Genomic DNA, 21,425 nt, shown 5'->3' with positions numbered 1-21,425 from the left:
CACACATTCAGAGCTAGGTGGCTGGAGAGCAGTGGCTGCTGGTTGGGCACCCAGCTCTGAAGGTAGCACCACCCCTAGCAGCAGCAGAGAAATAAAGGTGGGATGGGATTGCCACCCTTACTTCTGCACTGTTGCTGGCAGCAGTGGTGCCTTCAAAGCTGGACACCTGGCCAGCAGCCACCACTCCCTGCTCTGCCTTTAGAGCTGGGTACCAAGGGAGGCAACTGTTGGCTAGGTGCCGCAGGGGGAAAGGCATAATCTAGTACAGACACAAAGAAAGGGGGGGGGTGATTAAATAAGTTTGAGAACCACTGTCTTGGAGGTCCCATGGCACGTACAATACTGCTGGGGATGTGTGAAACACCTATCTCACACTTAAGCCCCAGCAAGCACCTCAAGCCCAGAGAAGATAGCTATTACCCTACCTATCTTGCCTGCAGGACCTGATCTGGTAAGTGACCTCTGAGCACATGTACTGGATCATCGGACCATATAAGACTCCAGAGGAGTTGGTGCCTCCCTTGTAACCTTTTGTCTAGTTAGTGGTTATAGCTCTCACCTGAGGTATCAGCGATCTTGGTTCAAATCCCCTCTCTGCCTGATGGGCAAAAAGGATTTGAGCCGGGGTCTCTGACCTCTTGAGAAGTGTCCTAACCATCACTGTGGAACAGCTTCAACAGGAGAGACTGAAAAAGACACGCTCCCATCAGAATATCTTATAGCCTATGGTTAGGACACTCCCAAGAGGTGGGACTGGAAGTCCCATCTTCAGATCCTTTCATCCCAGTAAGCAGGGGGAAAAATGAAGCTGGGTCTCCTCCATCCCAAGTGAGTGCTCTAACTTGATCTGGGTACTTTCACAATGTAGATACACCCTTAGCTTGGGGGTGGGGGAGGCACATACACCCACATCACCCATTTCATAGGGGTTCTTCCTCTACAAACACAGGGAAGGAGAGCATTCCCACCGCATCATAAACATAGGTTGACTTACTACTGTTATTTGTACTATCCCTATAACACCTGTGCATCAAAATCTTTTCTCTCCTATTCAAATGTGATTTGCAACCACCTCCTACCCCAAAATTCATACACAGGCTTCCCCCAACCTTCCCTAAAATTGAAACTCTACAATTTGAAGTCCTCTCCTAGGATTAAACTCTAGCAGACTTGGGTACAAGCAAACAACCTTCCAAATGAATTGTACATAGCCCCTTTCACAGACATATAACAACTATTTAAGGAGCATTATCTCTGTTTTTAAGCAACATATTTACCATTCTTCTGCTTTGTTCCTCCATAAAGCTCTCCTAGCTGAATGTGTCTCAACAGAGTTAAAAAAGCATGTCTGTTTTCCCCCCAGATGTGTCTATTTATGTAATTTAAATGTTTGTAGGTGTGTCTCCATCATCGTTGGTGCCTAAGATTAAAGGAAAACTGTTGGGTAGTTTAGAACCCAAATTTAGTGTTTAGAGGGGAAAGGGTTCTAGAAAACGTATTGTTAACAAGCGTTTTAATTCATTTTCTTCTACATTTTGTTTGGATTTAAACTTCCCCCTACAATGTTTGCCACCCTGACACACCCTGCCTCCCTCGGCACCCAGCCCCCACTGAGCCCCAGCCACCTTCACCTGGACCCCCCCCCCACAGATTCCGATTCCCACTGCACCCTGAACCCCCCCAATGAGCCCCTGTGCACCCAGGTCCCCAATCCCCCCGCATTTGGACCCCACACTGAGCAGCCCAAACCAAGACTGCCCCACACAGAACTCTCTCACCTCACACTTGGATCCTCCCACACTAACCCTTCCTCCATACTTGGATCCTGCCAGGCTAGCCCCACACCTGGATTGTGGGGCAGGGCTGGAGATGCGTGCAAGATTCTGTTCCTCTTGCTCACTATCTTGGTGCACCTGGCATGGAGGGGCAGGGGGCAGGCTTCAACAATACATTTGTTTGATGTGTGTATTGCATGTGCTGAAGAAAACCATGATTACTGGACAGGGTCTGTTTTTTGCTGAGAAAACATCTTAGACTTATTTTATTGAACAACAACAAAAGGTAGTAGCCCTTCCATCCCAGGAGAACAGGGTGTATTTCTTTCTAAAAATATAGGGAAAGAGAAAATCCGATCTATCAGTCTTTCTGAAAGACATATTTTGACATATGTCATATAAGGATTTCATTTCAGTTTAGTAAGGTTAATAAATAGAAAGTGGTTATTAAAAATGAGATTAACTCTGTGGCAAGTGATGGAAGCAGATCTGCTTCATGCAGGATACGTGTGCCATAAGGAGAACTTATGTGCAAGATAGAGATCTCAGTTTGGAGTGGGCTGTACAAATCGTGTTTTGTTGATGTTGATTTCCCTTTTCTTCTCCTCCTGCATGTTTGCCTGGAGTTTGGGGAATAAACTGAAAGCTGAATTCAACTGAAGTTCATCTGATTTCAGGTCCTCATACACAAATGGATCCAGGTTCACTCACTGGACACCCAAGTGGAGCAGTTGTGTGGAATAGGGATGGAACCAACAGGTATCTTTAGAAACATCACGGGGCTCTATAGCCTCTTCTAGTTCCTATAGAAAGAGCTAGAGGTCAAAGGGCAGGTCTACCCAAGAAATTTGCATCAGCGCAGCTGCACTGATGTAGCTGTAGCACGTCTGGGGAGGATGTTTTAAGCCGATGGAAGAGAGAAGCTCTCCTGCCGACATAGCGCAGTCGACACAGGGTGGGTTAGGGTCAATATAACTATGTCAGTCGGGTTGGATTTTTCACATCTTTGAGTGATGTTGTTATACGTCAGTAAGGGTGTAGTGTAGACCTTGCCAAAGACTCCTGTGCCTTTAGTGGGAATTAGATCAAGCACCTTGAGAAATTACTCTAAAAAACTATATCGAGGATATAATTTTCTATTACATTCCATAGCAGAGATGGGCAAACTACAGCCCACGGGCCACATCCAGCCCTTGAGTTCCCAGTCGGGGAGGCTAGTCCCCAGCCCCTCCCCCACTGTCCACACGCCACCAGCACTCTGGCCCGCCACTTCTGCTGGGTGGCGTGGCTGCGAGCTCCTGCTGCTCTGAGAGGCATAGTAAGGGAACAGGGAATGGTGGGGGGATGGGGTTTGGATAAGGGGCAGGGGGTTTTGAGGGGCAGTCAGGGGACAGGGAGTGGTTGGATGGGGCGGGGCAGTCGGGATTGGGAGCAGGAGGGGTTGGGTAGGGGGTGGGGGGGCAGGGGACAAGGAGCAGGGGGGTTGGATGGGTCAGGGGTTCTGAGGGGGGCAGTCAGGGGGCGGGAAGTGGGAGGGGCTGGATAGGGGGCAGGGGCCAGGCTGTTGGGGAGGCACAGCTTTCCCTACCCGGCCCTCCATACAGTTTTGCACCCTGATGTGGCCCTCGGGCCAAAAAGTTTGCCCACCCGTGTTCTATAGGATGATGCAAAACATCTATGGAAAAGTGACTCTGTGACCTTTAAAAGTTTTAATTTAATTAAAATATTACTCTGTTTAAATTAGGTCCATCAAATTATTTTACTATATCTAAAACCAAGAAAAGCTAACAGAAGGGAAAGACAATTGCGTCTACATTAAGATAAATACAGTATTTCTATATTAAGACAATATTTATGTAACTCTAAAACCAGGGAGACATGATTCATAGTTACATGAAAGTGTCTGGTTCTGTTTATTCAATAATTTGTTTTTATGTTAATGTTGATTTTTAACTGGTAGCTGGTAAACATGGCAAATAATTAAGTTAAAATTTTAAAAAGGGTGATTACATAAATGAACATAAACTGTATTTGTGATTTCAAGTACATTGTAATTTAACTACCACTAACAATTGGTAAATCCAGAAATTAGACTGATTCATATTAAGCCCCTTGCCCCCCCAAATATAGAAGTCAGATTATGCCTATGATCCTCCTTAACCCACACAGCAAAGCAAGCAGAAAGGAGGTACTACTTCCCCTTTAAGGGGAATGAGCATTTGTACTTTCACTATCCCCGACATTTCTTGGTGGTGGTGGTAGCTGCTACGAATGGGAGAGATGACACGAAGCACTGATGCTAAAAGGCAAAAATGTGAAGAGGCTGGACTTGTTTGGATGCAATCTTCATTCTACAGGTAGTCTGCAACTCAGAATTGCAAACCAACAGGGACTCGTGAGCACTATGACTTCATCTTCTGGGAGAACATTCTAAAATTTGCAGTAATGGTGGATGAGGGCAAGCCAGTTGCCAGAACTGCTATCCAGGACACTTTGGAGGATGTAAATGCAGCCCAATCTCAAGATCTGCTGAAAAGAAAGGGCAAGGGTTATAGGAAATAACATCCGCCACCCTCTTTTTCAGCATCAGTGTGCTCATCCCATCCAGCCATCTCGTTCAAACAGACATTTTGTTTCATTGGTCAAGGGCAATGTATCAGTTACTCTAGTTCCATCTGTTTCCCACCTTTTGTTTACAGATCACTTACCCACTTCCTGAGTGCTTAGACCGACATAACATCGGATTTGTGGGTCTTAAGGATGGTGGAACTAGGATATGCCCTGTGACAGGTTCAGTCACAGAGATCCCTTTGGGACTGTCACCTGACGTGCTGAGATTATCTCTGAGCCCGTTTTCCCTGCCAGCTTGGGACTCCAGAACCCTGCCTTATTGAGCCAGACACGCTAGCCTGCTGCAACACAGACCCAGGTCTGAACCACGCTCCCAAAGCTGCAGACTTTAACTAAAAACTGCTCAGCAGGTTTCCTATCTCCAGCACCCAGACCCCAATGGGATCCAAACCCCAAATGAATACGTTTTACTCTGTATAAAGCTTATTCAGGGTAAACTCATAAATTGTCCTCTCTCTGTAACACTGATTGAGAGATATGCACAGCTGTTTGTCCCCCCACGTATTAATCACTTACTCTGGGTTCATTAATGAACAAAAGTGATTTTATTAAGTATAAAAACTAGGATTTAAGTGGTTTCAAGTAATAGATAGAACAAAGTAAGTCACCACGCAAAATAAAGCAGAAACACACAAGTCTAAGCCTAATACATTAAGAAACTGATTACAGGTAAAATCTCACCCTCAGAGATGTTCCAATAAGCTTCTTTCACAAACTAGACTCCTTCCTAGTCTGGGCCCGATCCTTTCCCCTGGTAGAGTCCTTGTTAGTTCCAGCAGACATCTTAGGTGGAAAGCAGGGGTGTTCTCATGACTGGCCACCTCCTTTGTTCTGTTCCACCCCCTTTTATAGCTTTGGCACAAGGTGCGAATCTTTTGTCTCTCTGGGTCCCCACCCCTCCTTCTAACTGGAAAAGTACCAGATTTAAGATGGATTCCAGTATCATGTGACACGGTCACATGTCACTGTAAGACCTCATTCTTCATTACCCACGGGCTGGCCCACACGTACACAGAAAGGCTTGCAGGTAAATAAACCATCTACAACCAATTGTCCTAGTCAATGGGAGCTATCAAAATTCTAAACCACCATTAATGGCCCACACTTTGTATAGTTACAATAGGACCTCAGAGTTATACTTCATATTTCTAGCTTCAGAAACAAGGATGATACATGCATACAAATACGATGAACACATTCAGTAAATTATAAGCTTTGTAATGATACCTTACAAAAGACCTTTTGCGTAAAGCATATTCCAGTTACATTATATTCACATTCATAAGCATATTTTCATAAAACACGGAGTGCAACGTCACATGCCCTTCATTCAGTTCATTTCTACCCCTCCTTCCCACCCCTCTTCTCCACCACTCTCATGAGATCGTCCTTCAGCAAAAGGTTCAATTGCCTCTTCAGGCAGGATCCATAGAAGAAGTCCCACTGGGCCTTGGGGGAAAGGCTTCTACTCTCAGTAACTCCTTATCCCCAAAGCAAAAGGAGGTCTCAGGCCTATTTTAGATCTAAGAGAGTTGAACAAATTCCTGAAGAAAATAAAATTCCGCATGATTACCCTAGCCTTGATTATTCCCTCCCTGGAATAGGGGGACTGGTACATTGCCCTCAATTTAAAGGATGCTTATTTCCATGTCGCAATACGACACAACCTTCGGAAGTTTCTCAGATTTGTGGCAGATGAATCCCACTGTCAGTTCACAGTGCTCCCATTCGGTCTCTCAGCTGGTCCGCGGGTGTGCACAAAGTGCCTGGATGTGGTGGCAGCACATCTATAAAAATCAGAAGTTCATGTGTTCCTGTCCTTGGACTACTGGTTGATGAGAGATTGGTCTGAGGCTCAGGTGTTATCCACTGTATCCTCCATCCTGTCCACATTCGACGTCCTGGAGCTTCTCGTAAATTGGAGCAAGTCAATTCTAAAACCGGTACAGAGGATAGAGTTTATTGGAGCAATCTTAGACTCCACAAAGGCCAAGGCTTTGCTATCGCAATCCAGATTCCAAACAGTACAAGGCTTGGTGCTGCAACTTCTCACCATGGCATGCAGCTGTCTCAGTCTCTTGGGTCACATGGCAGCATTGTACCTATGTGGTTCAACACACCTTATTAATCTTATTAATCTGCAAGCATGGCTAGTATTGGTGTGTGTCCCAAGTCGTCATCATTTGGACAAAGTGGTTTAGATGCCCTTGTCAGTTTTGTCATCTATGGATTGGTGGATGCACCCTCTGAAAGTCTGTGTGGAGATCCCCTTTATCCCCCTGCTACCAACCCTAACTCTAGTCACAGATGCATCAGCCCTGGGCTGGGGGACTCATATGGGGTCCCTGCAGACTCAAGGTCTCTGGTCATCTCAGGATCTAATGGTTTATGACTAGCCCATTCAGCTTTCCTCCCACATATAGTAGGAAAGAACTTGTTAATTCTAACAGACAACTCTACAACTATGTTTTACATAGACAGGAAGGAGCACCTCGGCACAGTTATGCCAGAGGCAATTCACCTTGCTGCTTACCTTCCGAGGAAGCAGAACAAGTTAGTGGATCAACTGACCAGGACCTTCTCTGAGCACCACCAGTGGTCTTTACTCCCAGACATTGCCAAATCCATCTTCCAGCTCTGGGGGACTTCCCAAGTGTACCTATTTGCAACAAAATCCAACAGAAAATGCCATCAGTTTTGTTCCCAGGGCGGGTCTCAGCCCAGGCTTACTGACAAATGCTTTTCTGCTACCCTGGAGCGACACACTCCTTCCCTCCGGTTCCCTGGCTGCTCAGAGTGTTGTTCAAAGTCAAACAAAACCATGACAGGTTTCAGAGTAACAGCCGTGTTAGTCTGAAGTGAGCTGTAGCTCACGAAAGGTCATGCTCAAATAAATTGGTTAGTCTCTAAGGTGCCACAAGTACTCCTAAACAAAACCATGTGCATCTCATCCTTATAGCACCGGCGTGGCCCCAACAACACTGGCACTCAACCCTACTGTCCTTCTCAATCAAGCCTCTGTTGTCTCTCACACTGGAGCCAAACATGGTTTCTCAGGATCATGGCTGCCTGCTCCATCCCAACCTGCGAGCCCTCCAACTGACAGTATGGATGTTTCATGGTTAATACCTTTGGAGAAATCCTGTTCTAAGGATGTTCAGAATGTGTTTCGGAATAGTAGAAAATCCTCAGCTGGGGCACGTACCTGGCTAAATGGAAGTGCTTCTCCATGTGGTCCTGTCAGAAAGGTGTATCCTTACACCATGCACCCTTGAACCTCATACTGGACTATCTCCTGTGTGTAAAACATCAGAGTTCGGCGATTAGCTCTGTAAGACTACATCTGGCAGCTAGTTCAGCCTGCCATACCTCAGTGGATAATAGATCCCTTTTTCTCAAACCTATCATTACCAGATTCCTAAATGGATTGGTCAGATTGTACCCACATGTGCAAGATCCTATACATCCTTGGGATCTGAACTTGGTCCAAGCAAAGTTGATGGGACCACCATTTGAACCACTTGCAACTTGCTCTCTGCTCCACCTCTCTATGAAGGTAGCATTTTTATTTGCCATTACCTCAGTCAGAAGGGTGGGCGAGTTGAGAGCCCTAGAGTCCCCTTATACAGTTTTCCATAAGGATAAAGTTTATCCTTTAGCCCTCACACAAAATTTCACATGATGGTAATCTCTAATTTTCATGTTAACCGGGCAGGCTATTTGCTGACTTTCTTCCAAAACCCCCATGCATATGGAGATGAGGAGAGACTTCATTCACTGCATGTGAAAAGGGCTTTAACTTTCTACCTGGCGCATAGTAAGTCATTTAGATCCTCCATGCAGTTATTTGTTGTGGACAGAGCTAAGGACCAACCAGTTTCCACTCAGATAAATCTCATCTTGATTATCTGGATCTCTTCATGCATTCTTTTATGCTACTAATTGGCTAATATAACCCCGCCAGCTAGAGTACTGGCATATTCTACTTGCTTCCAGGCATCTTCAGTAGCTTTCTTGGTGCACGTACTGATCATAGACATTTGTGAAGTAGCAACTTGGTCATTGGTCCACACTTTTGCTTCTCATTATGCCAGTTCCCATCAGTCTAGGGACGATGCCAATTTCAGGCAGGTTGTCCTATAATCAGTGATGAGCTGCCAAAATCTTAAGAACCGGTTCCCTATAAAAAGTTCTGATTTAAGGGATGTGCCCCGGTATGTATTTTTTGTACCAACAGGGTTACCATTCCCAGGAGGAATTTTTAAATTCCTGGGCAGCGATTTAAGAACCAAAAAGCCTGACCTGTCCAGGAAAATACGGATGTATGTTAACCCTGCCTAAAGTTCTTTTTTAAAAAGATGGGCCTGAGTTAGAAATGAGCTCCGTTTCACATGTGTGGGTCCCCGCCACTCCCTGGGGGTGTGCTAGGGTGACCAGATGTCCCGATTTTATAGGGACAGTCCCGATTTTGGGGTCTTTTTCTTATATAGGCTCCTATTAGTCCCCTGTCCTGATTTTTCACACTTGCTGTCTGGTCACCCTAGGGTGTGCACATGTGTGGGTCCCAGCTGCTCCCTGCCCCCCTCATTGAAGCAGGTGTGCAGGGTTACTGCCCTGGGAACTGCAGGACAGGGGGTGCAGAGCTGGCTGGAGACAGGGGGTGCGGGGCTGGCTGGAGACAGGAGAGTGCAGGGTTGGCTGGAGGCAAGGGGGTGTGGGGTTGGCTGGAGACAGGGCAGGGGCTGACTGGAGGTAGGGGCTGGCTGCAGGCGGGACAGGGGGTGCGGCAGGGGCTGGTTGCAGGCAGGGAGTGCGGGGGTGGCTGGAGGCAGGGGCTGGCTGCGGGCAGGGCAGGGCGTGCCGGGGTGGCTGGAGGCAGGGGCTGGCTGTGGGAAGGGGCTGGCTGCGGGCAGGGCAGGGGGTGCAGCAGGGGCTGGCTGCAGGCAGGGCAGGGGGTGGCTGGAGACAGGGGCTGGCTGCAGGCAGGGGGGTGCGCGGGTGGCTGGAGGCAGGGCAGGGGGTTGCTGGAGACGGGGGATGGCTGCAGGCAGGGGGTGCGGTGGTGGCTGGAGACAGGGGCTGGCTGCAGGCAGGGGGTGGCTGGAGGCAGGGGCTGGCTGCGGGCAGGGTGGTGGGTACTCACGAGGAGAGCAGCAGGACGCAGCCCAGGTCCAGCAGAGCAGCCGGGGACCCACCAGGCAGCATCGGGAGCCCCAGGGCCAGGGGAGCAGCAGCAGCAACAGGGTTTGTTCCCAGGGCCAGGCAGCAGCCCACATGGCTCCCGCAGCGCAGCGCCCCTGGAGGCCGGAGGAGGAATTACATCACTTCCCGGCTGAAGCCTATCAAAGCCTCAGCACCCCCTGCAGGGAAGCAGGTTAACAACCGGTTCTAAAACTGCTTCAGAATTTAACTGGTTCGCGTGAACCGGTGCGAACCGGCTCCAGCTCACCGCTGCCTATAATCACTGTTCAGGTAGACGCTGAGCCCACCTCCATGTTTGTCTGCTTGTAATCACCAACAGTAGAATGGACATGTGCAAAGACTCAAGAAAAACTGGTCACCTAGCTTCCTATAACTGTTGTTCTTTGAGATGTGTTGCACACGTCCATTCCATGATCCATCCTCTTTCCTTTCTCTGTTTGAGTCTATCCAGTACAAAGGAACTGAGAAGGGTTCTGGTCGACTCTGCCCTTTTTTACCAGCACACAGTGATGTGTGGTGACAGAGGGTGCTTGAGCCACCCTGATGGGTACTGTTGAGGAAAAGAGTTGTCTGACAACTGAGCACGAGGCACGCAACTACAGTGGTATGGACGTGTGCAACACAACTCAAAGAACAACAGTTACAGAAAGGTAGGTGACCATTTTTTATTTAACACAAAATGGAACATTTCCAACAGGAGAGAGTGAGAGAAGCCCACCCCAGAATACCTAATAGCGTGCTGGTTTGGACACTCACCTGAGCTGCGAAGGACCAGTGCTCAAGTCTCTGCTCCAAATCAAGCAGTGCTGGAATTTCAGACTGTGCCTCCCACATTCCAGGTGAGCACCCTATCCAATGGGCTGTTGTTGGTCTTGCTGTTTTTTTCACAAGAAAGGGCTGGTTTAGGTTCCCTAGTCTAGGAGAGCATTCACAGCTCAGAATCCCAATCAGAACAAGGCACCTCCCTCCAGTCCATTGGTCAGGAACCTAAATATCTTTGAAGATTTGGTCCTATGCCCTGCCCCTGTTTTGTGCATTTCATTCCTGGTTAACTTAGATGACACCCTGCTCATGTTGGCTTCTGAGACTTCCTTTCTTGGATGCCTAAGTCTGGCCACACAATGCAAGGAGAACCTGGGTGCCTCACTCAGGGCCGAAAATTCCACCAGGCAGCAGAGCACATAGGGGTTAGATATTGCAACACTTAAGTACCTTTGTGAATCTAGCCCTTTATGTATAGCCAGTCACTCAGGCTGCAATCCTGCAAGCTGCTCTGTACATAACATGGGGTCTGCCCATATGGAACTGTCCGCAGCATTATTAGCATCAGTTTCCCCTGTTATTTTTATGGGATTTTCACACAGCAACAGGGAAAAAATAAAATAAGAAGATATGATTGCCCAACCACAAAAAGTAGCAAGGAGAAGGGGTAGTTCATGAAGCTACTTTTGATTTTGATTTTTAATTGTCTAGATTTAAAGTTGATAGTTTTAAGTGCAATGTAAAAAGTAAATAAATAACGTAAATTATTACCATTATTTTTTAAAGTTCTTCCAGTGTGAATAATTGGTTGAGCTTATGAGGCCTTAAACTAAATTCAAAGGCATTTCTCTGCTCATCTGAATCATGATAACATTTGAATACCATGTCCAATCAACTGCAAAATTTCAGGGAATATTCAAGGCATCATTGGGCAGAATTTTATTGATTTAGGGGAAAATTGGGAAAATGGAAGAACTGGGGGCACACAAAGCCCCGACACCTGGTTAGAGCCACCAGTCTCAATCAGATTGATCACAGAATCCAGTTAAGGCAGCCATTACCACCTTCCACAGTAACAATACCCCCATCTCAAATATTGACACCCTGAATGACTTATCTCAGAGCCAGAAACAAAAGAAATGACAGTAGGTGTGATTGGTATACAAACTCCCCACTCGACAACCAGGGGTTAGGGGGCTGCTCTGGGCTTAGCCTGCCAGACCTGCAAGGCATGCACAGGCTGGAGGAGAAGATTAAAAAGGGGACAGAGCAGCTCACTTGTGGGTATACCTGGGAAGAGGACAGACTGTCAACCCTCAGCCCCTGAGCAAAGGACTGACTGAATGTAGGAGCTTCCCAGACAACCACTGCCTGAAGCCATCCCTGAGGGAAATGAGGGCCAGATTCGACACACCCTGAGCGGGATTCATTCCCCTCCGACTCTTATTAATTCAGTTTATTTACATTAATTCCCCTGGCTTTTTGTTCACAGACAACCCTGGAAGGGGAGAGACTTTTAAGTGACCTGGTCAGAGGGCCAAGTCACAGAAAGAGGCATGTTGCTGCAGAAGTGGAGCAGCCATTAGTGTGAGACCTGCAGTGGAGAGAGAGCTGCTATGTCATGCCTGGCCACACCAAAGCACCAGCAGTGAATGGACCCCTTCACGGGGGCACACAAAGCCACTGCCGTAGGGGGAGGGAGTATACAGAGTTCCTGATGTGATTTTATGCTTTGTTGTCTCTGGATCATCTGCCATATGAGATCTTACTCTGACACAAATTTAATTAACAATCTCCAGCTTTATTGTGGCTGCTTACAACATGGCTTCTTCGGCCTCATAGCTTCTCAAACAGTTCCCCAGGAGGTGTCGCTTCCAAACAGTTTGCCACAGAAAATATGCTGCCTGAAAGGGGCTGCTAGCTTTCATATGGTTACATCCGTTCTCTTTAAAAGAAAACTGTCTAGCACCTGACCCCAGCAATAACTGATAATCTAATCTAACATATTCCATTCTGATTCTGACCATTCTTGCAGTTACTGCATTCATCACCTTACGAGTTTGTTTAGCTATATAACTGTCCAACTGGGAAGTCCATCACACAAAATCCCCCAGATGAGCAGATCTTTTAACAATCTGCCCTCCTCTAGTACAGTGTGATTCACTGGTACCGCCCTGGTGCTGTCTTCCTCCTGTCTGGTCAACTACAGTCTCTAGGCTTGGTGTTCTTGGAGTCTCCACCAAAAGACCCTCTTCTTCCTGTTTTTCCTTTGGTAGGCCTCTGACACTGTCTTCTTCTACAACTCTGGCTTGGGATTCTCCTGCAGTAGAACACTAGCATGTGTTGTCTGTATTGTCCTTAGAGGTTTCTTTTGTTTTCTTGAGGTGCCTACAGTTTCACCTCACTATCTGTCCATTGTTCATGTTGACTAGATGAAACCTCTGGTTTCCTGCTTGCACCACTGTAGCTTTGTGCCAGAACTTATCCTGTTTTGTTAATGGTTGTATATGCTCTTTGTCATCTGACTCCATATCTGGCAGATCTGTTATAGTAAAACACTTGTCTTTTTCTGTTGGTTCCTCCATAGTCTCCAAGGGAAGCACCGCAGTACCCAAGCTCTAACAACCTTCTGATTGTCAGCAAGAGTGTCTTCGTTCTCTGGCTCATCAGTCTTTGGGACGGGTACAATTTAGGTCTTGTGAGGGAGTATTCCTATGATCTAACAGTGCTAAGTATGGGTCAGCATGTGCAGTTTTTGCTTTTCTCAACAGTTACTTTAGCAGTTTTTACTGCTGAATCTACTTTGCTGTTGCTTTGAGGATACCCTGGTGAAGATGTTATGTGATCAAAATCCCAGTTCTTACTGAACTTCTGGAACTCTTCTGAAACAAACTGTGGTCTGTTATCAGAAAACATGATACCTGGTATGTGATTCCATGCAAAGTGTGCTTTTCTTTTCCATATGACTGTTCTGGGTCCTAGTTTGGTAAATAGTCTATCTCCCAGAACCTGGAAAAATAGTCCACAACAATCATGTATCCTTCATCCCCAAAGGTAAAACAAATCCACTCCCATCTTTGCCCATGGTCTTTCTGGAACTTTTTGTTGCCGCAGGGTCTCTTTTGGTTGACAGTCTTCCCAGGATCTGTATACCTCACACTTTTACATGAATATCCATAAATTGCTCATTCATTTCTGGCCAGTATAAAGTCTCTCTTGCTCACTTTAAGCAACCTTCAATTCCCAGATTGTGATGAATGAACTTTGTGCATAATCTCATTCTTTAGAGCTGCTGAAATAACTACTCTTTTTCCCTGAAATATAACATCATCTGTACGCACAATTTGTCTCTCTACTGAAAGAATGGTGTTACCTTTCTAAGTACTTGGTCTTTTGTCTCTCACCATCCTTGTGGGATCATGAGTTTCAATGTCTGCAGCATTCTCTCTTGCACTGTATCTCTATGTATATCTCTCAGCCTTTCTTCCAAGATAGGTAGGGACTGTACCATATTTATTTTCTCCCTCTCAGTCTCTGCAGATCCTTCCTTACTGGGTTCTGGCAAGTATTCATGGGCCTAAGATGTGCACCAAAACCAAGTCTCTGCCTGAGCAATACTTGATCTGTATGTCATACATCTGAAGTCCTATCATTGTCTGCTGTAAGCACTTTGCTATACTGAGTAATGGCTTTCATCCAAATGCTTTTGAGGGGTGTATGGTCAGATCATATATCCACAGTGCAACTGTAAGTATATTGGTGATTTTTTTCCATTCCAAAGAGTATTGCTAACAACTCTTTTTAAATGTGAGCATAGCCCTTCTCTGTCACAGACAATGCTGTGCTTGTAATCACAACAGTTTGTCCTCCTTGCAACATGGTAGCCTGACACCCCAACTCGGATGCATCACATTGCAGCATCAGGGGTTTCTCTGTATTGTCATATTTCAGAACGAGAGCCTCCTCAATCATGTTTTACTTTCTGGAATGCTTGCTTGTGTTGGTCTGTCCATTCCCATAAGGTGTTTTCGTGTGTCAGCTGTCTCAGGATTTCACAGCTCTCAGACAGATGGTTGAAAAGCTTTATCATATAATTGGCATTGCCAGGAATTTTTGGACTCCTCTAACATTGCTGGATCTTGGTATTTCTCTAATTGCCCTCACTTTCTCAGGGTCTACTTTCAGGCCTTTGGAGGTCAACAAATGTCCAATCTGTGGCACCTTGGTTATGGTCAACCTGAGCTTGCTAAATTCAATTTAATATTCTTTTTTATGTATCGCTTTAAAAATTGTAGTAATTTGTAGTCATGATCTCGTTGCGTTTGTTCTGGATTGTTACCCTCTCCCACTATCAGCACATCTGATATTGTCTGGATTTCCATCAAGTCCTCCAGTGCTTGGGTCAATCTGCTCTGGAATACCTCTGTCTCGGACTGATTCCTACTAGCATCTTTAACCATTGATTGGTATCTCCCAAATGGAGTTGGTTGTAAGTAATAAGAAAAGGAGTACTTGTGGCACCTTAGAGACTAACCAATTTATTTGAGCATAAGCTTTCGTGACCTACAGCTCACTTCATCGGATGCATACTGTGGCCATGCATCCGATGAAGTGAGCTGTAGGTCACGAAAGCTTATGCTCAAATAAATTGGTTAGTCTCTAAGGTGCCACAAGTACTCCTTTTCTTGTTGTAAGTAATGTGATTCTTCATCCAGTTCAATATCCCAGAATCTCTTCTTTATATTGCATACTGTAAAAAGTCTCGCTTTAGACAGATTTGGTAATATCAGTCCTCAGTTGTCCTCAATAATGGTCCTCAATTGTCGGAAGAGGGAAATGCTCCCATTTCAAGGCTTCATTTAAAGGCTTTGGGTCTATGCATATTTTCAGTTTTCCAGATGGTTTTCTTACCACCATGAGACTGCTTATCCAGTCTGTGTTCTTCTCTACAGGCCGTATGATTCCATAGGCTCAGCAGTTCCTCATTTAATGGCTGTAGTAATGCACTGGGTACTTTTTTCTTTTTGGCAATTTAAATGGCTTCACACCGGTGTCAGTCTCTATTTTATAAAAAGCATCTCACTGTCCATCTCCCTGAAACGCACTTGTATGCGCCCTCTATATCATCTTCTGGGCCCAGGTAATACCATCTAAGGTATCTTCAGTTACCCTGCTATCTGCTTTCATTATGTTCTGGAACTGTACTTTTATCAGGTTCATGGCTTGGGCATCCTTGCTGCCCAGAAGTGGTACTGCTGTCTCACCATCTATGACCACAAAATCCAGTCTGTATTTCTTTTTGTTCCTTGGATTTCTTAATTAAATTTTACATTTTCCCATGGGCTTTAATGTGGTATGATTGTACATTGTTAACAGATGGTTAGTCTCTTCCAATCATATGTCTGGGTTCACCAGATTGATTGGGATAATGTTACAATTTGCACCACAATCTAACTGAAATCGTATCACTTTCTTGCCGAGTAACATGACTGCATACAACCGTTTCTTGTGCTTATTAGGGTCGGTCTCCTTTCACTGTGTTTACCCGCTATTCAGTCACCTACATAACGTCCTCATACTCAATATTGTTCTCTTCAGTTACTCTGTGTGCCTTGGATTTGTTTTTCTTTTCTCTGGACATACACATGGCTGCAAAATGATTAAATTTGTCATAGATGTGGCATTTTTTCTCATATGTCAGACACTTATTTTTGTTCTATTTCACGTTTTCTCCCACAGTATTTGCATGTGCCTGTACTGTTGTCATCTACTGATGTTGTATCTGTTTTTTATTTCTCTTATATACTGTGTGGGCAGTTTCTTCTGCCTGCCTTTCCAGGCTTCTAATCGTCTTTTGTATAGCTCTGCAGCCCTACATATTTCCAAGTTTCTCCCCCAAATCAAGTCAGCTTCCCTCAGCAACTGCTCTCATACTTACGAGTTTCATCCCACATGCTGTCCAATCTCTTATTAATGAATCTTTAATAATTCCAAAATTAGAACTGGCTGCTAGCACTTTTAAATCAATGCTGTACTCATCTATACTCTCTGCAACTGCTTCTTGGGGTTTCAGTGAATATCAAAACAGCCTGTTATTCTTTCTAAGGTGTGTTGAGCTTCGGGAATTTCCATGCACAAAGTCTCACTTATCTTTCTCCCTCTTTCTCCAATACGGTAATAAAACAGTTTCATTTTCACAGCATTCTCTATCTGCCAGAGCAATAATTACATAGAGGTTAAAATTCCTCTTTTCAGCTCTTACATGCCTGAGCTAAATTCTTAGCTTGCAGATTTAATGTCCCTGAAGCATTCAGACACTCCATTTTCTGTTATTAGCCTTTTCTCGTAAGACAAACAATGTACTCACAGAAGTATTCTGCCCTCTGCAGTGAAGCTCTGAATGTTCTCTCCTGCCGTTTCAGATTTAATTACCACTGCCACCATGTTTTATGCTTTGTGTCTGGTTCATTTGCATTTTAAGATCTCACTCTGTCACAAGGTTAATTTACAAACTCCAGCTTTATTGTGGCTGCTTACATCATGGCTTCTTCTGCTTCATGGCTTCTCAGACAGTTTCCTAGGAGGTGTTGCTTTCAAACAGTTTCCCCCAAGAAACAGTATGCTGCCTGAAAGTGTCTGCTGGCACTTGCATATTGTTACAGAGGGAAAGGGTGGCATATAGAGTCCTGGGAATCAGGGGAACACACAGAACCCCTGGCATGGAGGATTCTAGTTGGTGGCAGTTGGGATGGTGTTTTGTAATATAGAGAGCTGACCAGTAGCAACAGAACTGAGACAATTAATTTATTTCACATAAGTCACCAGTCTTCAGAAACTCAATTTCAAATCCGTTTGTTTTAACAGTTAAGGATAATGAGATCCTGTGGCTCCATGGGTTTCAGCTCACTGAATTTCCATCTTTTGAAAATGTGGCTCTTAATAGTATGAATCTTTTTATCAAGAGGTGCTTAGCCATCTCAAAGGAAATTTGATGTCAATTGATACTTTCAAAAAAATTATTTTGACACCACAGCACATCTATAACTTCTTTAGACCCATTACACTGTGAATGGAAGCATTACCACTTGTCCGTCTGTGTTGATATAATAGTTGGTTTGCCCCTTTGCAGATATGAGATATAATTAAGGTTTCATAATGGAAGATTTGACAGGGCATAACCTATCCCCTGCCTCATAATTTGTAATAGTCTAAAGGTCTCTGATATATTACCTTCATTTGTTACCCTTGTCACCAGGGAGTTATTTATATATAAAACCTTTTTTATACAGAATACTTCATGCTGCCCTGTTAAAGATTCTTCCTGCAGGAAGAGATGTTGCAACTACCAGGTCAAGAGTTTCTTTTGCCACCACCTTACAACTATCAATCTGTGAACCTGTCTACACTACTGCAGAATTACATAGCAAGAAACCCATCTGGTCCTTGTGAGCAGGGACAATAGGTATGTTTATACTTCGCTTAGGAGCTGTAGAGGGCTGAAGCCTGAAGCTAAGTTCCTGCAGAGCTCTTAAACTCTACAAGAGTGGAATTCCTCTTCAGTTCCACACTTGGGTTTTGCCTGCACTTGCATTTTTACAGGATAGCTCCCACCAGTGCCCTACCACCAATGCAGCTCTACTAATAAAACCAGTGGTGGGTGCCCTAGTATAGGCAGAGCTCAGGTGCTTTTACACTGTGCCATCTGGTCCTGCTTCAAGCAGGACTAATTGACATAGTGTTAATGCGTGTGTCAGCCAACAGCCCATCACACTAGTGCTTTCAGTGTTACTAACACCAGTGGAGCTGAAGCATTGTTAACAATGCTGGGAGATTTTTAGAAAATCTTAGTGTGGACAGGGCCTCTGTGAAGAAGTCAATATCCCCTCCCACAGCAGAGGGCTGGAAAAGCTGGAGATCAGTTTGCAGGCTATTATGATATCATTGTCCTACTCTATTTCTCAAGTCCTCCAGAGAGTTCTCCATCAAAAATCAGTGACGTCATTGATATTGCTATTATTTTTAAGCTTAAAAATCAGTAGAATCCCTCAGTCTCTTTTTTAATTACATGGCCTTTATACATAATACAACAATAAAATGTGAAAGCAAAAAAAGTCTAGTGCACCATCAAAGTTGAAATATAGTTTCCATTCTAAACTCTGTTTGTTAATTTGATTTTTATTGCTGTAGAATAGTACAGTATACAGGCTCAGAGATACATTACAAAATACAGGGTGGAAAGCTTCGCTCTTCATTACTACAAAATAAGGGAAAAGGTTTTTGACTTATATTTTTAAAAATCATTAGGCACAGTAGTCAATACTTTATTCGATTCCCCCCCCCCCGCCCCGGCAAAATTGGACAGGAGTGAGAGGAGCTGGGAAAAGAGGAGACAGGAGAGGATCAATGTGTCAGATTTAATCTTAGGATATCCTTTCAAGAAACAGTCTCATTTACAATGTGTGTGTGTGTCAGGGGAGTGGGAGGTTGTTCCTAAAGTGGTCCGTGGAGAACACCATTTATGTGCAAACTTCGGTCCCAACCCTGGAGTTTACAATACATGTGTAGGCCTACCCATGTGTTGTAAGCAGCAGGGTCAGGGGCTTATGTGTGAAATTCACCCATTGTGCAGAGGCCAGTGTAAGGCCTCCACACTTTGTAAGCCCTGCGTAGAGGATGTGCAGGGGGCCTGCAGCAGAGTGGCTGCACTCCCACATTTACTGTAGAGAAGACCTCTCTCCTGGTTCAGCTCCAGGAGACACAGAAGGCCGTGAAAGATGACAGCCAGGTGAAGAAGCACAGAGGAAACATGTGCATGCAGATCTGGTGTTCAAGACACCCCCTCACTGGTGCTGCTATTCTAACCTGTAGTTTGTCAGAAAGGTGGGAGAGCACTACACATCACTGCAGATCTATGTCCTGGCGCTGGGATCAACTTAATCTCTAGTGCCTTCTACCTGCATAGACACTGATTCCTTAGGCATTATGTGGGTGGATTTCACCTTTTCAGAGAATGCTACTAAATAATCATTATTTACACAGATATACATCACTGTGCACATTTGCTTAGTGACACAAGGTTCCAAGCTAGTTGAACCTATTCCAACAGAAAGGGAAAGTCAGGATTTTTCAACCTCCTGCAAATAACTGTTCAAAAACCCAGCAGCAAGAGTTGAGTTAACATCCAGTTATGTCTGTTGTACCCCAAGACAAAATTCCAGGATACCGGGAACCAAAAGGCCAGTGATTTTTCTCACTGTCAGTCAGAAGATGAAACTACAGTTGAGATTGTCTTGGTACAGTATAAGCATAATACGCAAAGCCACAGTCCCTATGGAGCACCTCCAACAGTTGTGAGAGGAGAGATTTGCCATCTTGCTTAATTCCACTGCTGTCCAGTACCAGTGTGTTACAATCTGGGAACTTGCAAACTGATCTGTAGAGGCTCATATGGGCTCTGCGCAGGCATAACGGTCCACCCACACAGGTCTGATTGCAAATCTAATGCATCTGAGGGAATTGGCTGATGTGATTGCAGATCCATTAGCCATTATCTTTGAAAACTCGTGGAGATTGGGGGAGGTCCCAGACAACTGGAAAAAGGCAAATATAGTGCCCATCTTTAAAAATGGGAAGAAGAAGAACCCTGGGAACTACAGACCGGTCAGCCTCACCTCAGTCCCTGGAAAAATCATGGAGCAGGTCCTCAAGGAAACCATTTTGAAGCACTTGGAGGAGACGAAAGTGACCTGGAACAGTCAACATGGATTCACCAAGGGGAAGTCATGCCTGACCAACCTGATTGCCTTCTATGATGAGATAACTGGCGCTGTGGATATGGAGAAAGCAGTGGACGCGATATATCTTGACTTTAGCAAAGCTTTTGATACAGTATCCCACAGTATTCTTGCCAGCAAGTATGGATTGGATGAATGGACTATAAGGTGGATAGAAAGCTGCCTAGATTGTCGGGCTTAATGGGTAGTGATCAATGGCTCAATGTCTAGTTGGCAGCCAGTATCAAGTGGAGTACCACAGGGCTCGGTCCTGGGGTCAGTTTTGTTCAACATCTTTATTAATGATCTGGATGATGGGATGGATTGCACCCTCAACAAGTTAGCAGATGACACTAAGCTGTGAGGAGAGGTAGATACACTGGAGGGTAGGGATAGGATCCAGAGTGTCCTAGACAAATTGGAGGATTGGGCCAAAAGAAATCTGATGAGGTTCAACAAGGACAAGTGCAGAGTCCTGCACTTAGAACAGAAGAATCCCATGCACCGCTACAGGCTGGGGACCGATGGGCTAAGTAGCAGTTCTGTAGAAAAGGACCTAGGGATTAAAGTGGATGAGAAGCTGGATATGAGTCAGCAGTGTGCCCTTGTTGCCAAGCAGGCTAACGGCATATTGGGCTGCATTAGTAGGAGCATTGCCAGCAGATCGAGGGACGAGATTATTCCACTCTATTCAGCACTGGTGAGGCCACATCTGGAGTATTGCATCCAGTTTTGGGCCCCCCACTACAGAAAGGATGTGGACAAGTTGGAGAGAGCCCAGTGGAGGGCAACGAAAATGATCAGGGGGCTGGGGCACATGACTTACGAGGAGAGGCTGAGGGAACTGGGCTTATTTAGTCTGCAGAAGAGTGAGGGGGATTTGATAGCAGCCTTCAACTATCTAAAGGGGGGTTCCAAAGAGGATGGAGCTTGGCTGTTCTCAGTGGTGGCAGGTGACAGAACAAGGAGCAATGGTCTCAAGTTGCAGTGGAGGAGGTCTAGGTTGGATATTAGGAAATACTTTCACTAGGAGGGTGGTGAAGCACTGGAATGGGTTACCTAGGGAGGTGGTGGAATCTCCACCCTTAGAGGTTTTTAAGGTCAGGCTTGACAAAGCCCTGGCTGGGATGATTTAGTTGGGGATTGGTCCTGCTTTGAGCAGGGGAGTGGACTAGATGACCTCCTGAGGTCTCTTCCAACCCTAATCTATGATTCTATGATTCCAAGTTTAGAGCCTTATATTGCAGCCATAGGCGCTGATTCTGTGGGTGCTCTGGGGCTT

The 21,425-nt window shown here is 45.3% G+C and overlaps 1 long non-coding RNA gene across 3 annotated transcripts; it reads right to left on the bottom strand.

Moving 5' to 3' along the window:
- Positions 1-3,520: 3,520 nt before the first annotated feature.
- LOC125642779 (uncharacterized) lies at positions 3,521-16,964 on the bottom strand. 3 transcript variants are annotated; one of them, XR_007358511.2, is made up of 4 exons: positions 16,738-16,964; positions 7,612-7,701; positions 6,940-7,065; positions 3,521-4,301 (listed from the first exon to the last, which is right to left on the bottom strand). It is a non-coding gene; the product is annotated as an uncharacterized LOC125642779 (long non-coding RNA). The 3 variants fall into 3 exon arrangements; XR_007358510.2 differs by lacking the exon at positions 3,521-4,301 and adding an exon at positions 4,933-6,508; XR_007358509.2 differs by lacking the exon at positions 3,521-4,301 and adding an exon at positions 4,933-6,340 and having other exon boundaries at positions 16,738-16,963.
- Between the last annotated feature and the right edge of the window lie 4,461 nt (positions 16,965-21,425).

Source organism: Caretta caretta, chromosome 1, assembly GCF_965140235.1.
Source record: "Caretta caretta isolate rCarCar2 chromosome 1, rCarCar1.hap1, whole genome shotgun sequence".
Lineage (NCBI taxonomy): Eukaryota > Metazoa > Chordata > Testudines > Cheloniidae > Caretta > Caretta caretta.
This window is presented reverse-complemented; position numbering and strand designations above follow the sequence as displayed.